The sequence below is a fragment of the Ochotona princeps genome, chromosome 6 (assembly GCF_030435755.1).
Source record: "Ochotona princeps isolate mOchPri1 chromosome 6, mOchPri1.hap1, whole genome shotgun sequence".
Taxonomy (NCBI): Eukaryota; Metazoa; Chordata; class Mammalia; order Lagomorpha; family Ochotonidae; genus Ochotona; species Ochotona princeps.
The window spans coordinates 24,033,165-24,056,642 of NC_080837.1; the positions used below are offsets into that span (position 1 = coordinate 24,033,165).

At 39.2% G+C, this 23,478-nt stretch overlaps 1 protein-coding gene across 9 annotated transcripts in view; it reads right to left on the bottom strand.

Moving 5' to 3' along the window:
- Nucleotides 1–23,478, bottom strand: part of TCF12 (transcription factor 12) — a 336,770-nt gene that overhangs the window by 231,876 nt on the left and 81,416 nt on the right. The window lies entirely within an intron of this gene.

Here is a 23,478-nt window from a genome sequence, read left to right on the forward strand (position 1 = left end):
GAGCAAAACTAACCTCTCGGAGACTTCCCTGAGAGGATGTGGAAGTATAACTTCAAAAGCAACCTGCAAGCTTAAGTTATTTTGAAAGAATTTTAAAAGTTTCCATAATATGAACTATCCAAACAACAGAGACAACAGTATAAGACAGGACCAAACCAAGGATTTTAGGGCAGTTAAGTGCAAGTATCTGACAGAAACAAAAACGGAAAGAAGACAACACCCAAAGTGCAGAAGTATTAACGGACTCTACATATCATCAGGAAAAAAAAAAAAAAAAAAAACAACTTGGATCTCAGAGATGGGATTAAGCAGTAGAAGACTTTTATCACAGGTAAGTGGAACACAGAACAATCTAAGCTGTACTTCAAGGCACACAGGCATCAATGTACTCTGATTTAAACCACCAATCCCACAGAGAGGTGAATATGACTGTAGGCACTCAGCCATAATACTAGAAGGCAGCCTTTGAAGTACCTAAAAACAAATTAACTAAAACAAAAAGTAAACAAACACAAGAAGTCTGTGCATGAGTTCTGAGTAAACAGCGCATAAAAAGGGTAAGAAGACAGCCTTATCCTCTGTCAGGAGCACAAGGAGAGTTAATCCAACAGAAATCCTCAGTTGCAGTACATTCTTATCTTGGCTGATTCGTAAGGAGCGGTAGGGGAGGCAAAAAAGGCTGTCACCTTTTCAGTGCCCTCACTAGGCCAACTATAAAACATATATAGAGCACATACTTGCATGTTCCCAGGTTTTATCAGTAGTTCTAAATACATTTAATCAAGCATTAATTAAAAATAAAATCCTTCCAGCTTTCCTTTCCCCGCCTCCAAACGCAGTTTCTTAGTAAAGCTAACAAAAACACATTCTTAAAAGAACAAAAAACATTTTAAACTCTACTATTTGTCATTTCTTTAACAGAAATTGAAATTTATTGTTCTCTGCTAATTAAAGGAAGAAACGTCCTGGCAAGAATACAGAAATGAGAACAGCAGACTTACGGTTAGGTGATTCATGGCGAGAAACCTGAGGCAGAAGATTCTAAAGACTTGATGTGTGAGAGTACAAAATGATACCCAGGCATTTCTGTATTATTAACATCTCCTCTGATCCAATTTCCTAACCAGATTACATGAGCTAATGGCTATAAAACTTCCCACATTTTTCTAATAGACCTCATTTCTTTCTTGACAATAGGATGCTGGACTTAGTACAACTGTCTGTACCTATAATGCCATGGTACACTTAAATGGAAGAATGGTAGACTTGCAACTGTTGTTGAAGGATCTTACTGTTGTTATAACAGAGGAAAACAACTAGGGAGGAGGGTGGGAGACAAGGGAGCAGGAAGGTAGAAGGGGAAATCCATGAGTTTAAGGAACTGCATGATGAAAAATAAAAATAATTTTTAAAAGAAGATATCATTTCTTTATAAAGCAGAATGACAAAGAGAGAGAGAGAGAGAGAGAGAGAGAGAGAGAGAGAGAGAGAGAGAGAGAGAGAGAAGATTCTTGAATCCACTCATTCATTCTCAAAACAGCCCCTAAAGCCATGACTGGGCTAGGCCCAAGCTGAAGCCTAAAATTCCATGGAGATTTCCCACTTGAGTGCAGGGGTCCAAGGATATGAACCATCTTCTGTTGTTTCCCAAGTCTTTAACAGGGAACTGTATAGGAAATGGAAGAAATAGCCAGGAATCACTTGAACCAGTGCTTCAATACAGAATGTGCTGGCTATGCAGGCAGTGGCTCAACTAAGTCACATGCTAACCTCTATTATCCCTTGCTAATAATGTCAGAATGTAAATTTTCTGAGAGCTAACACAGTGGAATATCAGGCTAATCCTTCAACTGCAAGTGCCAGCATCCCATTTAGGCACTGGTTCTAGTCCCAGCTGCTTCACTCACCATCTAGTTATCTGCGTGTGGCCTGGAAAAGCAGCAGAGGATGCCCCATACTCATGTGGGAGCCAGAAGTATCTCCTGGTTCCTGGCTTCAGATGAGCTCAACTCTTGCCACTGTGGCCATCTGCAAAGTGAATCAGTGAATGGAAGACCCTGTTCTGTGTCAAAAACTGCCTTTCAAATAAATAAATAAATAAATTTTTATATTTAGAGATAGTTATAGGTACACAAACACATATAAACTTTTCATTTGAATTGTTTTTTAATCAAATTCTTACAAATACTAGTTTATTCCAGCAGCCAGGAGCCTCTTCAGGATTTCCCACATGAGTGCAGGTTCCCAAAGATTTTGGCAATTTCTCCATTGCTTTCCCAGAGCATAAGCAGCGAGCTGGATCAAACTTGGAGCAGCCAGGACCCAAATGGGCACCCAAATGGGATGCTGGTGTTTAACTGAGCCATCATGCGGGCCCTTCTCCAGCTGTCCTAAACACAGTTTACCATACATTCAGTGCTGACTATAATATACCATATGATTTTGCTCCATATATGACAATACTAAAACAAAAGATAAAATCCTTTTTGAATGTCAGGAATACTGGTTTTCTCCCATGTCTAACTAACCATGTATGAGAGAGAAATAGAGCAAGAGACCAGAGAGAGATAACAACTACTTATACATAATGATGAAAAGGAGGAGGGCAGGAATCCTTATGCCTACAAAACTTTCATAAAAAATGGTAATGTAAAAAATTTTGAAAGAATGGAAAGTCCAAAATAAAACCAGTACAAACTGGATACTACCTTTTGTTTTAAAACGCAGATTAATGCGTAACACCTGAGAACAAAAGAAATGAAACAAATACAAGACAAACTGACAATTTTCCAAGGCAGTCAAAATTACTACCAAACCTAATGAGGTCATAAGAAAACTGAGCCTGAAATGACCTCTTTATCTCGCTTTTCTCCACCCTATTCTCATCTGATCCGCTGATCACTCTATTGCCTATCCATTTACCCCCTACCATTAGATAGCTGACACAACATCTTATAATCTGTACAGAAAATCCTTTTCCCAACCCCTCTAGTTTTATTACTTAATAGTTTATCAGCTCACAAGAATCAATTTGAGAAAATAATCACTACTTTTTCCTTAAACTTATTTGGCAGGGATGAGGCAGGGCAGAGCAACAGATACATCAACCACTCACACATCTCCCATTTGCTGATTCACTCCTCAAGTCGATGCAATAGCTAGGTCAGGGCTTGGGCTGAAGCCAAGAACTTGGAACTCAATCCAGGTCTCGCCTTACTGGATTGGCAGATGGCCAAGTATTCAGCCAACACCCCTGCCTCTTGGGATGTGCATTAGCAGGAAGCCAGAAAGAGGAAGAGTCAGGATTCAAACCTGAGCATTCTGATAAAAAGCTGCAGGTGCTACAAAACAGCATCCTAATGACCATACTAAACATTCACACATTTCCGATTATCTTTATTTCTTTATCCAGGGAAAAACTGCTTCTTCCCTTACCTGAAGCAACCACATCAATCCGATATGCTTGTTGTGTATACCTGCCCCAACCCTATGAATTGCTATAAGACTTCTAATAATTTCTTCTTTGCTCCATGTGAAACATTTGTCTCACTGCTGTGATATAAAAAACAGAAAGGGGAGTGGAGGAGAGGGGAGGGGAGCGGAGCAGAAAATGAAGCAAGCCCAGTAAACTGTTTACTATGAAAATTAAATGGAATTGAAAACAGAACTACGGGATGTAAGTTTTACAAAGTACCTCAGGACACTAAAAATACTCTTTAATGAAAAAAAAAAAATAGACAAGGGATTTCTTTTCCAAAGACGTAAAAGCGGCTGATAAACACCCGAAGATGTTCAACATCAGTGGAAGCCTCTGCACAAATGGCAAATTCAAGTCTTGAGGAAATACCACTTACAGATTCCCTTCTCTCTGTTATCTAATGACAGGATTTTGAGATAGAAATGACATCAACCTAAAGGTAAATATTCTGGGTCTGGATTCAAATAGCAATTCAACTATTTCTTAACTGTATACTTTCAGGAAAGTCGCTTAGGTGCCGTAAGTCTTGACCCCTTTTATGTAAGACATACATAATAGCACTTCTCAAATTACTGCATGAGGAGTATGAGATGAAAAACATGCATATGAAGAAATGCTCTGAGAATTAATATCTTTTTAAAATCCATATGTAAATATTGATAAAACTTACTCTATTAAAGGTTAAACTAGCTGTCGTTAACTCAGGAACTCATACACAATCGCAAGGAACAAGGCTGGAAACACGAAAACAAATCATCTTAAAACCACACCTTAGTTACTAATTTCACTTCCATCTCTCCAACACTGAAATCTTCTCGGGGATCAAGTGTAGTAGACTAGTGGATAAAGTCCTCACCTTGCATGTGCTGGGATGCCATATGGGTGCCAGTTCTAATCCTGGAAGTCCTGCTTCCCATCCAGCTCCCTGCCTGTGACCTAGAAAAGCAGTCAAGGACAGCCCAAAGCCTTGAGACCCTGCATGCACATGGAGAAAACCGGAATAAGCTCCAGGCTCCTGGCTTCAGATAAGCTCAGCTCTGGGCATTGAGGCCACTTGGGGAGTAAATCAGTGGACAGAAGATCGCTGTCACTGGCTCTCCTCCACTCTGTACAATTGATTTTCAAATAAAAATAAATCTTTTTAAAAAATCATTTCAAAAGTGCCAACATTTTCTTAAATTTAAAGGCTGAGTTTTGGGTCAGGAAGAACCAGTCATTTACAGAGACAAGAAGAATATATGACAAAAGAAGGAAAAAAAGAGCCACCACTAACAAGGAAAATGAAAATCTAAACATTCTTCCATTCACATCAAAATGGTTTATTAGCCAGGTAGAGGGAACAAAAAGCTTTGAAAACTCAAGAACAATCTGGAGATGAAATCAATGTCAGTAATATTCACCAACAACCCAAACACTCTCAAAAGGAGCAGCAATTTGCTTAAAAAATTGTTAAATTATATCTAAATCCAACCAGGTACTATCAAAATTCACATGCTGACTAATGATTTGAAGTAGGCTCACTAATAAGTTTACCAAATTTGTACAGATTTATCAAATAAGACTTCTTTAGTTAACAGTACGTCACAAGAATTATCCAGGTAAAGCTGTCAGGTTTTACCAATGTATCACAAAGTTCTTTAAGTAGAAAATAACTTACCGTCTTTCTCTAGCCCCTTAAAAGTAGAAAACTTACACAGCTTAGAAAATAACATAGAAAAAAAAAAAAGAAAAGAACATAGGAAAGAACAAAAGATATAAACATGAAGAATTACCCTTAAAAAAGAAAAAAGAACAGGAAGGAAAAGGCAATTAGTTATTCTTGCCAACACTATTCACACATCAAATTATCAATTCAGATCAAACAGAATATTGTAGTAACTGTGAAGCCAGTAATTCTCAACATCAAAGGATTCCAGGATTCACTATTATGAAATAAAATCCCATGTAACCATACAATACTCTGCTCCATTTCAAATATTTTTGTTTCAATTTTCAGACAATTAAAAAACTAACATTTCCTTCACTTTGGGTGTACAATTCTACAAATTTTAAAACAGTTTCCAGTCATTATTTTCTTCATTTATTTTCTGTATCACACTATTTTTCCTCTCTTGGAATCAATCACACAAACATACATCCTTGTGTTACTGGCATACAGTTCTCTGAAGCACTCCATTTTTTTTCTTATTATTCAGACAGAAAAATTAATTAATTATATGCTAATTAATATGCTATTAAACAGAATCTTCTTAATCCTATAAGGTATACCTACATTTGCGTATCCACAAGCAATTGATCTAGATGAGTTCAGACTACACATTACAGCAGGCCTTCTATAGGTGGTTGCAGCTTAATCAGTTTCCAAAACCTTAATATTGCTATCTGGATGATTACTAAGAATATGCCACCCAGTGGTCAGTCTGCAACCTCTGTGGAGTTTACTGCATCTCAGTTTTAAGTGTATGTAATGTGACTTCATGAGATCTTTAATCAAGTTTCTTTCCTCATTGTGCAATTATCTGAGAATAACTCGTCTATCTTACAGTAAGATTACTAACTTCCTTGGTTTCAAACACTGGGAGTACAGTTTTAAAAGGGGTATAGTGGGTGTCCTCTGTCTCTCAAAATGACAGCTCCAACAGAGGAAGGACCCATTCCCTCAGAGTTTTTGCAACTATACAAACCCACCATCATGAGTTTGATGTGATTAATTTTAGTGCTTGAGACTAGATTGTGAGAAAAAGGATGGAAAGACAGAAAAATAGAGAGAGGAATGCATGGCCTCAGTTCTCTCAGCTAGATCTGGAGTGTCACTAGATCTTGTTAATATTTGTATCACAGCGCTCACATCCAGGTACACACGAGTGGAGACCAAGAGATCCTGGAGGGTTCTGCTACTTACCATGTATTCTGTCCAGGTTTTACAATAGGCTGCTTCCCCACCCCCAAAAGCTGGTGATGTATGTGTGTGTGTTTACTTCTATAAACCAAATCCATAGAACACTAATCTCTTAAGTAAGTAAAAGAAGAAAATATATCCTTATTTTACAATTCTGAGTCTAAGCATTCACTTCATAATATTCCTGAAATATTTAATGATGGTAAGAAGCCACAAAGACTCAGAGAACTCATCTGATGTGCAGTAGCTCAAGCCAAACAACTATTTTAATCAATCTTCTAGCTGCCAAGGTGCCAAAAACATCAGCAAGAAACACTTCAGCCAAAGAAGAGAAGGGAGGACTCCACTAAGCTCCCTAAGACCACATCAAAGCCTTAGAAACCAGTTGACAGGTGTGAATTTGCTGAAAAAACTATGCCACAATAGTAAGAAGGAAGACATCTCTATGCTGTTTGCTTCTTGAATGCAAATAAAAATAACATACTACCTAGATTCACAAGGAAAGTGTACAGAATCACATTTTTCAAAATGGCAAATATGTCACGATCTTAAGACACTATTCAATCTAAGTGAGAAGTTCAATCGCTGGCATCAACAGTATCACCCTGGAGTGATAGCCTGGATCTGATAAAACAGAAAGGCTAGTCAGTACAAAGTATCTCAGGATAGCAATATTGCTTAAATCCCCCCCCCAACGACTCACCTCCACAAATGTTTATTGTGGTGATTTTATACATGCTAGCTACTGTGCCATTGCTACCAAGAGTATTACAATATAGGAAGTGAATTTCCCATTACCTTACTAGCTAAAAGTGAGACAAATTTTCAGTAAGATTACTATTGAACATAAAAAAAGGAGAAACAGGAGAAAGAAATTGGGTATATTCTAGCAACGAAAATGGGTAATACTTTTCTTTCTGCTCACTTATTCTGAACTTACTCAAGTGATGTGATTACTTTTAAAATAAGAAATAAACATCACAAGTAAAACCATATGACCCAATAATTCCACTTATGGGTATTCTCTAGAAATGATATCATACAAAAGTCAGAATGAAAATAACATACCCAAATTATAAACAAAGTGAATATCCCTTAAGTAAACTATGGTAAATCTACATATACTAATTTCACTCAAAGAACAGAGTTAAACTACTGATACACACAACATAGCTGAATCTCAAATGCATTACATTTAGTGAAATAAGCCAGCTTCAAGATGTTATAAACTATATTACTACATTTATATGCAGTTTCCAATAGGAAACAGGAATCAATAAATGCCAGGGAATAAGAGGTGAAAAGAGGGGAAAGTTACCCAGAGAATAGATTTCAGGTACTTTAAAAAGTTAAAAGAAAATATGTATTATGGTATGCATGGGAGTTCTGCCTATACAATCTCAACAACAGGTGTTCAATGAGATCATGGTATGTGCAAGGATAGGACTTTAGCTGCTAGGATACCATGCCATGCGCAATACTTATCCTTTAAATCCATTTTTAATAAATCTTTTTTTTAAGGATTTATTTTATTTTTATTGGAAAGGCAGATATACAGAGAGGAGGAGAGACAGAGAGGAAGATCTTCCGTTCATTGGTTCACTCCACAAGTGACCACAATCTTTGGTGCTGAGCCAATCTGAAGCCAGGAGCCAGAAGCCAGGAGCTTCTTCCGGGTCTCCCACACGGGTGCAAGGTCCCAAGGCTCTGGTCCATCCTCGACTGCTTTCCCAGGCCACAAGTAGGGAGCTGGATGGGAAGCAGAGCCACCGGGATTAGAACCGGCACCCATATGGGATCCTGGCGTGTGCAGGGAGAGGACTTTAACCACTATGCTATTGTGCCGAGCCCTCAATAAATCTTTTGAAGCCACTCTCAGAGAACTGCCCAGACCCTAACTGTATAAGTTAAAAATTTCAGATATGTGCTAAAATTTATGAAACTGCATACCATAAAGAAGTTCATTTGATTCTCAGTAAAATCTTAAAGTAGAGATTAAAAGGAACACCACTGAATAAATTTACATTGGATATCATAAAAATTCATTTTTCTCCAAGTAATAAAGAGGTAGACTAGTGGGCCTGTATGATGGCTCGATTGGCTAATCCTCTACATCCAGTCATTGGGATCCCATACCGGCACCAGTCCATGTCTTGGCTATTTTACTTCCCACCCAGCTCCTTATTGATGGCTTCAGAAAGTAATAGAGGATGGGGTGTCTCGCTCTCCCTTCTCTTTCGAGAGGCATCCCACTCCCGGCTCTTCGGAGGTGCTTTCCCCTTCCTCTCCCTTCCCTGCTCACCTGGTCCCTTCACAAATAAACTTATCTGTTTGCAACAGATTCCCAGTTTTTTATTTCTATACTAAGCTGAGGAAAGAACCGACCGGGCATTTCTGGTAACATTGGGCTCTTACATCATGGGGGAGATCTGGAAGAAGCTCATTCCTCCCAGCTTCAGCTTTGTCCAGCCCTGACCATCGTGACCATCTGGGGAGTGAACCAGTGGATGGAAGATCTCTCAGTATCACCCTCTCTCTGTAACTTTTTCAAATAAATAAATAAACCATTCAGAAAAAAAAAAAAGACAGTAATAGAGGATGGCCAAAAACCTAAGGACCCTCCATCCATGTGAGAGACCCAGAAAAAGCTCCTACCTATGGATCAGCTGAGCTTTGGCCATGGCAGCCATTTGGGAAATGAATGAGCAGATAGATCTTTTTCTTTGTCTCTCCTTCTCTCTGTAAATCTGATCTGAACTGCCAATAAAAATAAATCCTTTAAGAAAAAAAAAAAAAGAGGTAGAGTAGGAGGAAGGAAAAAAAAAGCAGAAACAAAGATTTGGATGGCACTGAGGTATTAAGCCACAACTGGTGACACCACTTCCCATATTTTATGTTCTAGATGCTCCGCTTATGATCCTGCTCTGTGTTAGCAGCTTGTGTCGTTGGGGGGTGGGGGGGAGAGGAAGGCACAAGTGGTTGGGACCCTGCACTCATATGGGAGACAAAGAAATACATATGGCAACTCCAAAACACAGAACAGGCAAAATGGCAAAATGCTTTTTAAACAGAAAAACAAAGTTGGATTACCTAATTCCAAGACTATACTCCTGTAACAGTAAAGACATTATCAGATAGGTATAAATGACAAGAACGCAGTGAACAGATATAGTCAAGTGTGGTCTAAATATTTTCAACTGAGACACTAAAAATACTCAATAAAGGATTCAAACAAACGATACTGAAACAACTGAATATCTTATGAAACAGGACCAATCCCTAACACTTTGTACACAAAAACCAAGTTTAAATGGTCAAAGGAATTTAAGTGCAAAATGCGAAACAAAAGTTTAAAAATGCATATATACTTTATGAGCCACTACTATGGTATAGCATGTAAAGCTATAATAGCAAAAACATATGTAAAAGTACAAATACAGGGCATGGCGTGGTAACCCAGTCACTAAATCCTTGCCTTGCATGCTCTAGGATTCCATATGGGCCGTGGTTGGTATCCTGGCTGCTCCACTTCCCTATTTGTGGCCTGGGACAACCTTGGGCCCTTGCACCTGTGTGGTAGACCCTGAAGAAGGTCCTGGCTCCTGGCTTCAGATTGTCTCAGCTTCAGCTGCAGCAGCCACTTGGGGAGTATACCAGCAGAGGAAAGATCTTTCTGTCTCTCTGCTCTGTAAATCTGACTTTCCAATAAAAATAAATAAATCATTTCTTTAAAAAAGTAAAAGTACCCATCAACAAGTGAGTAAACACTAATATAAGACAAACTATTTTGAAAACTTCTTTATCTATTTATTTCTACTTATCTATTTATTTAATAAGATGAAAGAAAAAGGGGGAGAGAGAAAAGGATTTCCAATCTGTTAATCTAGGTCAAATCTGGGAGATGGGAGTTCAACACATGTCCCGCACGTGAATGACAATGACCATCTAACACCTCTACCTTCCAGGTTTTAAATTAGCAGAAAGCTGAAACTACAAAGAGCTGAGACTCGAAACCAGGGAATCTTATACTGGTCATGAGTACTTTAAAAAAGTTTAGAGGGCCCGGCGGCGTGGCCTAGCGGCTAAAGTCCTCGCCTTGAAAGCCCCGGGATCCCATATGGGCGCCGGTTCTAATCCCAGCAGCTCCACTTCCCATCCAGCTCCCTGCTTGTGGCCTGGGAAAGCAGTTGAGGATGGCCCAAAGCTTTGGGACCCTGCACCCGCGTGGGAGACCCGGAAGAGGTTCTTGGTCCTGGCATCGTATCGGCGCGTACCGGCCCATTGCGGTTCACTTGGGGAGTGAATCATCGGATGGAAGATCTTCCTCTCTGTCTCTCCTCCTCTGTGCATATCCGGCTTTCCAATAATAAAATCTTTAAAAAAAAAAAAAAAGAAATGTGATGTCTCCTGGAACTACACATCATTTGTATTGAAGAGAAGTGGCTGCAAAGGGGTACAAGGAAACTTCTGGAGTAATGGGTGTCTGTACTTGTTTAGGGTGTGGCATACTGATACAAGGGTACTTCAAAACATGCATGGGAAAATAACACTGAAGAGCTCATTTTGGTGTAAAACAATTTTTGAAATTTTTAAATTAAGGGCTTTTCATGAAGTTTTTGAAGACCCTATATAACAGATTTCAAAAACACACACTAAAACATTTTACCTTTTAAAACTATTTCCATGAGCCTTTTAAAGTATCCCCTTATACATCTGTCATAGCACATAACAAAACTAAATCACACACTTGGACACATATATATACCTTACTGCAAACAGTATTCATATTTACAAATAAAATGCATAGTTTTATTTCACATAATAAAATTTACACAAAATACACACAACAAAGCACTGAGAATGAATTCCAATTAAATTAAAATTAAGCAAATGCACACAAACTTAAACAAAGACATTTCCATTGAGCTGTAAATATTCAAAAATTTTAGAGTGCTTTAATCAATAGGAGAAGCATAGAAAACTGATGAGAAAATATAGGAGTCTTCCGGTCCTTCCTATCAGTAAGTTCAAGAGTCCTAGCACCACCGCAGAAGGTTAAAGTAAAGGCACCTGGACCGCTAGCCAGTCCCTTCACTGACCAAACTGATAATCTGATAATCCCTTGCAAGGTTCTCTGTTCAATCAAGAGGAAATCCAGCCCTCTACCTGTTATCCCACATAAAATGTTGTTGGAATAAAGTCACATCCATTTGCTTAACGTTAAGTGTTTATGGAAGCTTTCAGGTTAACAATGGCAAAGTTAGGGGACTTGTCCTTTACTTCCTCCTCCAACCCCCGCCCCTCAAAGTTTTCATATCCCTGATTTTGGGAGAAATCTATACACTTTGTTACACACTGAATCACACTTTTTGGAGCACATTACTCTCACTCCACCCCTCACTTTCCAACTAACTATTCCTCCTGCAGGTGCCAATTTCAGCAGCCCAAATTCTAAACATGCCTCCCATTTTGGACACAAGAATTAATGAATGATTCTCTTCAAGGGTGAAAATGAATTCATCATCTTACCTACTCTTACAATGAGAACACACAGCATCTATGATTTTGACACATTTCTACTAAAGCAGTTTAACTTTTCCTTTATACTGATAGCTCACAATTATTTTTCTTAAAAATGAACATTTTTAAAAAACCAAGTGTACAAGCATACAAGTTTTAATGTTTTTTCAAAGATTTATTTATCTTTATTTGGAAAGTAAGATACATGGAGAGGAGGAGACAGAGAGGAAGATCTTCCCTCCAATGGTTCACTCCCAAAGTGGCCGCAATGGCTGGAGCTGAGCCGATCCGAAGCCAGGAGCCAGGAGCTCTTCCACGTCTCCCACATGGGTACAGGATCCCAAAGCGTTGGGCCGTCCTTGAATGCTTTCCCAGGCCACAAGCAGGGAGCAGAATGGGAAGCGGGGTTAGAATTGGCGCCCATATGGGATCCCGGGCATGCAAGGTGAAAACTTTAACCATTACACTATCACGCCGGGTCCCAAGTGTCACTTTTAAAAATGAAACTACTGATTGAGGAGCTGGTCACAGGTTCTTTCAGTGTAACCTGTTTAGATTTGAGGCCAGACATATTCCAAATACTTAAAGCTCTCAAATTGTAATCTTCTCTAGTTCTTCACCTATTGCAGGCCACAATGTCATCCCATTATATTATTTGACACAAACTATGCAGCTACAGGAATTTTTTAGGGGGGGGGGGGACAGAAACAGAAAAGTTTTATTATATATGAGAGGCAAGGGCCCAGCATGGTAGCCTAGTGGTTAAAGTCCTCGTCTTGCATGCGCCAGGATCCCATATGAGCGCCAATTCTTTTTTTTTTTTTAAAGATTTATTCATTTTATTACAGCCAGATATACACAGAGGAGGAGAGACAGAGAGGAAGATCTTCTGTCCGATGTTTCACTCCCCAAGTGAGCCGCAACGGGCCGATGCACGCCGATCAGATGCCGGGAACCTGGAACCTCTTCCGGGTCTCCCACGCGGGTGCAGTGTCCCAAGGCATTGGGCCGTCCTCAACTGTTTTTCCCAGGCCACAAGCAGGGAGCTGGATGGGAAGTGGAGCTGCCGGGATTAGAACCAGCGCCCATATGGGATCCCGGGGCTTTCAAGGTGAGGACTTTAGCCGCTAGGCCACGCCGCCGGGCCCATGAGCGCCAATTCTAATCCAGGCGGCCCCACTCCCCATCCAGCTCCATGCTTGTGGCCTTGGAAAGCAGCTGAGAACTGCCCAAAGCCTTGGAACCCTGTACCCTTTGGGACACCCGGAAGAGGCTTCAGGCTCTTGGTTGTGGATCAGCTCAGCTCAGCTCAGCTCTAGCCATTGTAGCTACTTGGGGAGTGAATCATTGGATGGAATATCTTCCTCTCTGTCTCTTCTTTCTGTATATCCAACTTTCCAATGATAGATAGATACATAGATAGACAGACAGATAGAAAGAAAGAAAGAAAGAAAGAAAGAAAGAAAGAAAGAAAGAAACAAACAAACAAACAAACAAACAAACAAACAAACAGAGGCAAGGCAACCGACCCGCTGACCAGGACCAACACCCCCTACCAGAGTGTGGCAATTAAAGAATTTTTCTATTGTGGGATCTAAAACATGCACAGTAGGTAAAGTACTGGGAAAATTCCGGTTTAGAAAGGATCGAAAACAGTAAAGCAGAGGAAGCGACTAGGAAATTTCAACAAATAGGACTCACTGAGAGGAGCACAGGCTTACAAATCAGATACGACTATGCACATATTTAGGCTCTATTCAGTTAATAGAAATTTTGTATAAAATTATGAACACGTGTTCATAATTTAAAGGTAGACTAAAGTGAATATATAAGTGAATGATCCAAATATCTAACCTTTATTTTTTAAATGTGAAACAAAAGGAAAAGGCTCTTGAAAAAGTTTGTGAAAATCGCATATTTTTAAATTTGCAAGCATTTCAGAAGGCCTTTTTTTGAACCAAATAAACTTATCTTTTAATTCTACTTCTAATAAATTTCTGAAGTACTGTCGTATGTTGAAAAAGGAATCGTCTTTACCTAATGAAGCTTTCTACAGAACAACTCTTTTCTATTATGCTACGTCAAAGAGGAACAGGCCTCCTGATCACTGTGTCTGATTCTTATACGAGACACTGACATAACAAACAACTGTTAAAACTAGGTCCATTGCCACAATCAAGGATAAGAAGAAAGATAGAAATTCTAGGTATTCTCTTTACAGTGCTGCCAAGTCAGATTAGAGACAATGTTAGTCACTGCATCATTAGCAAAGCTGGTATTTTCTTTTTCATGTCACTCTCTTGCTTTTTGTGCAAGTATGGATCCTACCTGTCATTAGTGTGCCAAATTGTCTTTTTTTTTTTAGAAGATTTATTTCTTTTATTACACAGTCAGATATACAGAGAGGAGGAGAGAGAGAGGAAGATCTTCCGTCCAATGATTCATTCCCTAAGTGAGCCGCAACAGCCGGTGCTGTGACGATCTGAAGTTGCGAACCTGGAACATCTTCCGGGTCTCCCACATGCGTACAGGGTCCCAAGGCATTAGGCCGTCCTCGACTGCTTTCCCAGGCCACAAGCAGGGAGCTGGATGGGAAGTGGAGCTGCCGGGATTAGAACCGGCGCCCATATGGGATCCTGGGGCGTTCAAGGCGAGGATTTTAGCTGCTAAGCCACGCTGCCAGACCCCAAACTGTCTGTCTTTTTTTTTTTTAAAGATTTATTCATTTTATTACAGCCAGATATACACAGAGGAGGACAGAGAGGAAGATCTTCCGTCCGATGACCCACTCCCCAAGTGAGCCGCAACGGGCCAGTGCGCGCCAATCCGAAGCCGGGAACCTGGAACCTCTTCCGGGTCTCCCAAGCGGGTGCAGTGTCCCAAGGCATTGGGCCGTCCTCAACTGCTTTCCCAGGCCACAAGCAGGGAGCTGGATGGGAAGTGGAGCTGCCGGGATTAGAACCGGCGCCCATATGGGATCCCGGGGCTTTCAAGGCGAGGACTTTAGCCGCTAGGCCACGCCGCCGGGCCCCAAACTGTCTTTCTTAACCAAGATTCCTACTGCATTCTACAAAGTGCTCAGCTTTTTTCTTTGTTTCAAACAAGAACAAATAAATCTTTAAGGAAATTCAGGGTCTTCCATGCTTGTTTCTCCTCCAACGTATTAACTTAAGAATTTTACCTAATTCAATAACAAACAGTATAACTCGTTTATCACTAAGTACAAATATTCAACTCCGTTATCACAAAGCAATCTTTTTGGTGGATTCTTCAGTTTAACTTTAAGTGAATAATTCGGTTTGAGAACAAATAGAATAGACTCTTGATGTAGAACAACTCCTGTATCTGGAGCGGTAGTACAGGTACTAACTTATAACTTATCAGACACAATGAACCATAATCAACAATGAGTATTGTTTTTCATGAGTAATGGAGAGGGTTAATATGGCTGATGAAGAGTTAGTTTCAACATTCACCTTTAAAAATGGATATATCGGGCCCGGCGGCGTGGCCTAGCGGCTAAAGTCTTCGCCTTGAAAGCCCCGGGATCCCATATGGGTGCCGGTTCTAATCCCGGCAGCTCCACTTCCCATCCAGCTCCCTGCTTGTGACCTGGGAAAGCAGTTGAGGACGGCCCAATGCCTTGGGACACTGCACCCGCGTGGGAGACCCGGAAGAGGTTCCAGGTTCCCGGCTTTGGATAGGCGTGCATCGGCCCGCTGCGGCTCACTTGGGGAATGGGTCATCGCACGGAACATCTTCCTCTCTGTCTCTTCTCCTCTGTGTATATCTGGCTGTAATAAAATGAATAAATCTTTAAAAAAAATGGATATATCACTGCCCTGCTTTGAAAGTTCTCGAAAAATGAAATAATACATATGAAGAAGTATCTTCACTTTTTTAAATTAGCTGTTTAGTTGCTATTCTTTTATAAAGCACTATTCCTAAATCTCTATGAAACAAGTCAATTTTCTTCAAATCACCTTTTTGAGGTAAAAATCCAGAATGTTTTCTAAAATTATTTATCATAAACAAGGCTATACTTTGACTGAAAACTAATTTTAAAACTTCTCAGTAGCAGACATGACACGGTGTGTCTCACCTAACAAACACAAAGTCTCTTTTCCCTGACAAAAGAATTAATTCCACCAAAAACATTCTTACTTGTGTGAGTCAGAAATGGTAACCTGTTCTACTTAAAGTTCAGAAATCCCACCCAGTCACGATTGTTAGTACTTTTCCCAACAACCACAACATCTAACAAGAACGGAGTTATCTGTGAGACACAGATAACCCCGGTTCAACATTAAAAGAAATGAAACTATTCTGTAACTATTCAGAATCCAGTTCCTATCATTATGCGGGAAATCTCCAAAATATAGTATACTAAATATAACAATGACTACAGGGTTTCTGCCACAGAATTAAAACTATATAAAAAGAACATAGAAGTCACTTACTGCAAAAAACAAGCATTAAATGTGTTTCCTTATGAGGCACTGATTTCATTATAAACAGCATCCCCAAACTATTTCTTCCTGTCTTGCCACTAATCTACTTTGCTTTCTCTCAGGAGTTTAAATGTATCTTTCCATTACAACATAGCACAGTGAGTTGAGTCTGATCACCAACATTAAAAATATTATCAAAATTCTACTTCAATTTTTTAGTTTCACATCTTCACTTTATGCATATACTACTCAACGCTGGGTGGAGGGGATCCACACTTTTCATACATAAAAACTTAGAAGTTTCGATTTTCTTTGTTTTGCTGTATATGGACATTTTTATTAGCATGAATTCCCAATTTAATTTCAAAAGGACACCCAAGGAACAGGAAAGAGAATGCCCATTCTGAAGAAAAAATACACAGTAAAAAGATATAACATAAAATTATTATGACATGCATCAAGTCTAAAACATTATGGTGATATTTTAATTCTCAAACTACCTCACGAAATAAAAGATGAAAGTCTACCATCCTTGATTTCAAATAAAGTAACTCCACCCCCTTTATTTTGAAGCTCTCCAAAGATATCCAGACTATTCATAGCTTCTTTTCCACACTCATTCTTCCATGAAGCCTTCCCTGGTTAACCAGAAGAAAGCTTAGCATTGTTCCACCTACAGTCCCAAAATTCTTTCACATCTGCCACCTGAAACAACATGCTTACCTAACTGCTCATACAGAAAAATAAACCACTCAAACAATGTATTTATTTAGTTGAACATATTTCCCAAGTGATCTTACCTATCAAGCTGGTTATGTTAGCTCTGTGGACAATATAATGGTCCTATTCACATTCCTCATCTAGCTAGGGTGACCTGAATATTTGGAAAATTTAATCTTTTTTGCAAAATACCATGTATCAAGAATAGGCAACAGCTTAAAAAAGTTACTTCTCTATTAATATATGCCTAGTTTTGCCATGTAAGATACTGCCTTGCCAACCCTATCTTCAAAAAATAAATACACGGATTACTGTACGTTACAAGATGAGTTCACTGTATTTGACTCTGCTCCTGCCCCAATTATTGGCATGTCTAACATCTCCTGCTCATATCTGTTAACACTACACTACACAAATAAGACACACATGTCCTAGATTTTTCTGGAACAATACTAATCTCACATATAGGTACTAGTCCTTTATATTAGGCTACCAAATAACTGTACAATTAATTAGAAATCAATTTTTACAAATTTGTAAGACTCAGTGTTTAAGAAATAGTAGTAATTTCTTTGTTTAGCCAAAATAAAGTGAACAGTATTAATCTGCTGTTCAAAACAGATAGCTGGGATGGGTATTTCGTCTAGCAGTTGAAGCATCCCAACACCCCATGGGAATCTAATTGTCATCACTAGCTGATGGTTCCAACTTTTTACTGGTGCAGATCTCTGCAGGCAGAAAGATTTGGGGACGCCAAGTACAACTCTAGAGATCCCGCAATCATAATCTCAAAGTCTAAGATTATGCCTTACTTGTGAGCTAACAAGATAGACTTCTTGTGGATAAAGGCACAAGTTAGGAAATTTCCAAGTTCTATACAAACGACTTTGTTACATCCCACCAAGAAGCATAAGCATCAGCCTACTTGCATCAATTTTCCTTACTTCCTTTACTATTAAAAAAAAAATGCCTGTTCATTCACTGGGTTTACAAGAGCTGAAGCTCAAATCTTCTATGATGCACAGTGAGCATGCCTGATCTTTGTTCTGCAGATAGACATAATCTTTGTTACATTAAACAATGTACTTGCCCTTTGATCCAGAGGAAGACACTATGTCTGTTTTCCAAACCTATTTACTGAGGGCTGGAGAACAATTCAACCTGTCATGTTTGTAAACAGTCTAGCCAGGTGTGTGGCCACATAAAGGAACGATTGAGTAAAGACTACAAGAATGGGGAAGGACAGGACTTTCTGAGGGCACTGGTGGGTTTTTAGCACTGGAGATGTAAGAGTTGGGATCTTATCAGTAAAGTTCATGGAAATGACAAATCATGGTCAGAGGTGTAACAGTTTGGGAGAGTCTCATCAGACAGCACTCCTTTCAAGGTGGGAGTGGTGGTAGAGGGGAGGGAGTGGTTCTGAAATGCAAAGATGACTAATACCCCTTTCCCCACTTGACTTCACTCCCAGAGTCTATGTACTTACTGACAACTCAAGACCCTGCCAATCCAACAAAAGCTTCAATCTCCTAAATGCTTTCAGTTAGGCCACTGGGGGTGTACCAAGAAGGCTGGCCTAGGGTTACCATTTGGGCAAACTTTTTGAAGAAACAGTAGGGTCAATGTTGCAATGTAGCAACTAAATCTATGACCTGTGACACTGGCATCTTTATAGGCATCAGTTCATGTCCTGATTGCTCCAATTCTGATCCAGCTCCTTGCTAATACCTCTAGGAAACCAGCAGGAAAAGGTCTGAGGGTTTGGGCCCTTGACCTGTGTGTGGCAGACCAGGCGGAAGCTCCTGGTTTCTGTCCTCAGCTCAGTCAAACCCTGACTGTCGTAGCCATCTGGGGAGTGAGCCAGTGGATGGAATATCCTGCTCTCCAGCACTTTTTCCATCACTTTGCCTTAAAAATAAACAAATTTTTAACAATCAAAGGAATTCCCCAAAATATGTCCATGTATTCCCCTACTTTTCTCATTTTAATTATTCATCAGAAAGTACCTGAGAGATGAAGATCTCTGATTAGAAATGACCATAGTGAAAAAAAAATTGCTTGGAGGGACCAGGAGAAAGCAGACTCAGAAATTTTGTGAATGAATTGTGTTATCACTCTGACATTCAGGATACCATGTTCCCATGGATATTAAGAAACATGCAATTCCAACTGAACACCTTGACTATCAGCCAACTACTGAGTGGCTTTTGAAATTAAAATCTACAAACATCATGATGCAACAGGCTCCAAAAGCTAAACAAGAGTATGGTGAGAGCTCAAAGAGGTACTTCTATTCACTGTTTCATGCCCTAAATGGCCACAACATCTTGGGCTGAGTCAGATCAAAACCAGGAGGTTTTTAGCGTGTCTCTCATGTGGTTGGCAGGGACACAAGCACTCCAGCCATCTTCTGCTGCACTCCCAGGTTAATTAACAGGGAGTTGGATTTGAAGTGGAGCAGCTAGACACTAATGGTGTATAAAATTTTATTCACTGTTTTATATGGGGGTATAAGTTGATGATTTTAAGTTTAGTCTGGTAGAAAGCCAACAAAAACTCAAATTCTCATCCCAGTTAACTTAAAAGTAACCTGGACATTTTCCAACTCTTAAAACCATTTATACACATAAGCTCCATGCTCCAACTGCCCAACTTTGACTCACAATATGATAAAACAAATACAGGGTTTCAGGAACTTCCACCCTGTACAAAAAAACTACGTACATACTTTAGTATTCAGCTGGTCCTCACTCGGGAGTTGTTTTTAATACTAGTTAACCAGGCAATAAAAATTTTCCTTACTTTTTACTTAAAGTTTGCAATAAGGAGGGCTAAACAACAATAACAAAGGCAGAAGGGCTTTCCCTCATTAAGAAAGGGAAAAGCCCTGACCAACTATAAATTGAGACTTTTCCCCCCAATAAAAGTAAAGTAATGCCACTATGTTTCTTCCTGGTCTTGTAAATGTTACAGTAGACTTACTTTAACATGTTCTTTTCTGAAGAACTTATTCAAGAGCTTTCTTTTATTAAACCAGAGTTGGGTTCCACATCTGTTTTTATGATTTATTTTACTTTTATTGGAAAGGCAAATATACGGAGTAGAAGAGAGACAGAGAGACAGATCTTCGGTCTGATGATTCACTCCACCAGCAATCGCAAAGGCCGGAGCTGCACTTATCCAAAGCCAGGAGCCAGGAACTTCTTCTGGGTTTCTCATGTGGGTGCAGGGTCCCATGGCTTTGGGACCATCCTCAACTGCTTTCTCAGACCACAAGCAGGGAGGTAGATCGAAAGCGAGGTAGTCGGGATGAGAATGAACGCCCCCCCATAAGGGATCCTGGTGCATGCAAAGCAAGAACTTTAGCTACTAGGCTACTGTGCTTGGCCCCGGTACCACATATTTTATACTCACTCCTGCTTAAAGAGCAACAATTACAAAATTTTCTATCAGAGTCCAAATTTTAAACTATGAATTATTCAGATTTCTTATATTCTCAAGAAAATATTAAAAAGGGGTGGGGGACACATCTAAATAAAACAACAGTAAAGAAAATCAGATAGACAAATGGCAAGACTCTGCTAACTGATCTGTATCAAACACAATAACCCATATTAGGCAAAACAAGCACTACCTCACACATCCTGATTTTATAATCACAAAAATGTCAGTGACTTCCCCAACAGCTCACACATATATATACTAAATGTATGCCTGTGCAAATCACATAATTGAAAATAGTACTAGTTTTACACACAGGCTCAATTTACCTTAAAATTGTTTGTGAAAAAATCTGAATATTTAACTTCTATTTGAGTTAAGTACGTAAGTCAGGCAGGAGTGAGAAAGATCTTGAACGTCATGTAGCAAAAAATAAATATTGAGTGGAGAAATTTTTACATGTACCATATAAACTTAAGCTTTGTCCATATTTTGGGTTTTTTTTTTCACTAGTATTTCTTTTGTTCTCTCTCCTCCAGTCCCCTACAAAACATACATTTAACAATTACACTCATTCACCAAATATTATCTAATGGCATTAACAAAAAATGGTTAAAGAATACTGCAAAGTGTCATCATGTTTACCTTCAAAGTGTCATCACTCTTACCTTCAACTTTACAATAAAATCTATCTATGCTATACAATTTACTCTAGCTATAAAATCTACAAATTCCACAAAAGGGTAATTCATACATTTTTAAAAAGATACCTATCCAAGTAAATACATTGATGTAAACACAGAACTAAATTTCCATTAAACAGTAATAAGAAAGTTTGACTAGCACTTAAATTCCAAAATGAAAATGACTTTGCTAAGGTGAATTGTATTAATTTGAAAGGCAAAATAACAAGCAGAGACAGATAGCGGGAAAGACACTGCACCAGCTGGCTCACTTCTCAAATGCCAGGCAGCCAAGGCTGAGCCAGACTAAACGAGGAGCTCAGTCACTAGTCCAGGCCCCTCCCATGTGTGGCACAAGGACTTAAGCCATCTTCTGCTGTTCTTCCAGGAACATGAGCTGAAACACAAGCAGAGCAACTGGGACTGGAATCTGCATCACGCAGGAGGTCACAATAGTAGTTTAACTGTGCCACTAACACTGGCTCTCGTGAAAATCATTTTGAGAAAAGGTTATTCATTTTACTATACAAAATTTATAATCATGCACTAACTTTGAGAAGGAAAAGCAAACATGAGGGAGATTGTAATTCAACTGACATTGTATAATAGCATCCTTAATTTTGCAGTTTAGTTTATGGTCTAAATGCTAATTTTTTCATAAAATTTCCTCTTAATTCTGTGATCTTAAAACTACTCATTCCTCACATACCAACTGGGTATTAGAGTAAACTTCTCTATGCCTATTAATTTTATGTAATCTACCAGAGTCTACTTTGTATATGGCTTTGCATGTGACAGAAACTTTTTCCCAATAGAAAATGGCATGAAATACTAAAATTTCTTCAATTTTTAAATTTTATGCTCAGTTTGTACTGCAGCTAGACAACAATCAATAAAGACAGACAGGACGAGACAATCTGGCTGAGGATATGTTTGAACAGAGATGATTTACCAAATGAATACTTGCTATGGGAATTTTTTTTCCCTATGTAATCTTTAATTGAGGAGACCTGGGATTATGACTACCTATATTAAAAGATTGAAAGATTGAAAAGAAAAAGATTGAAAGCATTCTTAGGGGATTTAAAGCTAACAATTGTTCCCGGCGTGATAGCCAAGTGGCTGAAGTCCTCACTTTGCAACCACCAGGATCCAATATTGGTACCAGTTTGTACCTCAGCTACTCCATTTCCCATCCAGCTCCTTACTTGTGGTCTGGGACAGCAGTCGAGGACAGTCCAAAGCCTTGAGACCCTATGGCTGCATGGGAGACCTGGAAGAAGCTTCTGGCTCCTGGCTTTGGATCAGCTCAGCTCTCGCCATTGCAGTTACTTGGGGAGTAAGCCAGCAGCCGGAAGATCTTTCTCTGTCTCTCCTCTCTATAAATCTGAGTTTCCAATAAAAATAAATAAATCTTTAAAAAAATAAAAGGAAAGCTAAAAATTAAATATTGTTAATCAAAATGGCCTGAGGAAGTTGTTTGGTAAAACAGTTCACATGAGTTATAATTCCTATGGCAAGTAACAAATCTTAAAATTAAAACATAAAAAAGTACGCAACAAACTATTATTTCATTTCTGACAACTCTCCAGATTTTGCAGAATGTAATAGCTAACCTGTTAGCAACTGAGACTTATTATAGTCAGTTATAATTACACATAAAAATGACCAAATTTTATAGCTGGAAAGGTTCTTAGAAATGGATAATTAAACTAGGTCAAACAGGTGAGGTGATCTGCTCTGTATTAAGTTAATGATAGCAGCCAGCGCTGTGGCACAGTGGATATAAAGCCACCATCATTAACACTAGCATCTCTTATAGGTGCTGGTTCAAGCCTCAGTGGCTACACATCCATTCCAGCTCCTTGCTAATGACCTGGAAACAGTGGAAGATGGCCCCAGAATATGGCTCATGGTTTCGGCTTGGCACAGCCCTGGCTGCTGCAGCCATCTGGGGACTGAGCCAATATATCAAAGACCTCTGTCTTTGTAACTCTGCCTTTCAGATAAACAAACACAGCTTTTAAAAAAAAAAACTCCAGTTAATGCCCTACCTAAGGATTTTGTACATCTTTCTTGCTTACTGACTACAGAATGAAGACTATTAAACATACTCTCAGGAAAATTTTCTTCAGCAAAACTTTCAATTTTTAATGACTGTTTCCTACAAATAAATATAAGGACAAAACAGTTACCCACATGTCAAAAGGAAATATGATATTTCTTTCTCAATCCATCGTAGGGTTAGTTTGTTGGAAATGACTTCCTACAAACAACTGTGGGAAA